This window comes from Pteropus medius, unplaced genomic scaffold, assembly GCF_902729225.1.
Source record: "Pteropus medius unplaced genomic scaffold, Ma_sr-lr_union100, whole genome shotgun sequence".
Taxonomy (NCBI): domain Eukaryota; kingdom Metazoa; phylum Chordata; class Mammalia; order Chiroptera; family Pteropodidae; genus Pteropus; species Pteropus medius.
In genome coordinates this window covers 16,739,885-16,741,013 of record NW_024340701.1, presented here as the reverse complement: position 1 = coordinate 16,741,013, position 1,129 = coordinate 16,739,885, and positions in this window count along the sequence as shown.

Sequence of the window (1,129 nt, the reverse complement as noted above, 5' to 3'; positions counted from 1 at the left end):
ATTAGCTGCTTGTGTTTACATTGTACAATTCGCTGAGTATTTTTTTTCAATTATAGTTGGCATACAATAATATACCAGTTTCAGTTATATAGCATAGTGATCAGAGATCCACAGAACTCACAAAGTGATCACCCCACTAAATCTAGTACTACTGTACCCCCTTACATATTTATTACAACATTATTAACCATCTTCCCTATGCTACACTCTACATCTCCATGTCTATTCTGCAACTATTCATTTGTACCTCTTAATCCCTTTGCCTTTTTTGTCCCCCCAAGCCACCTCCCACCTAGTATCCCTCAAAATATTCTCTGTATCTATGAGTTTATTTCCACTTTTGTTATTGTTGTTATTTTGTTCTTTAGATGTCACATGTACATGGAATTATGCAATATTTGTCTTTCTCTATCTGACCCATTTCATTCAACGCAATATCCTCTAGATCCATCAAGGCAATATCTTTCTCCATCTCCTTCCTTTTAGTCTGTGTGTGTCTTTTAATCTAAAGTGAGTTTCTTGTAGGCAGCATATGTAGGGGTCTTGTTTTCTTATCCATTCAGCCACCCCATCTTTTGATTGGTGCACTTAATTCATTTCCATTTGACATACTTGTTGATAGGAATGTAGTTATTACCATTCTTTATTCATATTTTTGATACATGTTTTTTCTTCTTAAAGAAGTCCCTCCAACATTTCCTGTAATGCTGGCTTGGTGATGATAAATTTCTTTAGCTTATTTTTATCTGGAAAGCTCTTTATCTGTCTTTCATCTCTAAATGATAGCTTTGTTGGATAAAGTGTTCTTGGTTGTCCATCTTGGGTTTTCATCATATCAAATATTTTGTGCCAAGCCCTTCTGTCCTGCATAGTTTCTTTTGAGAAACCAGCTGCCAGTCTTAATGGGAGGTCCCTTATAGGTAATTAACTGCTTTTCTCTTACTGCTTTTAAGATTCTCTCTTCGTATTTAACCTTTGACATTTTAATTATGTCTTGGTGTAAGCCTCTTTGGGTTCCTGGTTTTAGGACTCTCTGAGCTTCCTGGGGTTGTATGTCTATTTCCTTCACCAGGTGAAGGAAGTTTTCCATTATTATTTCTTTAAATAGCTCTTCAACGTCTTTTTTTTT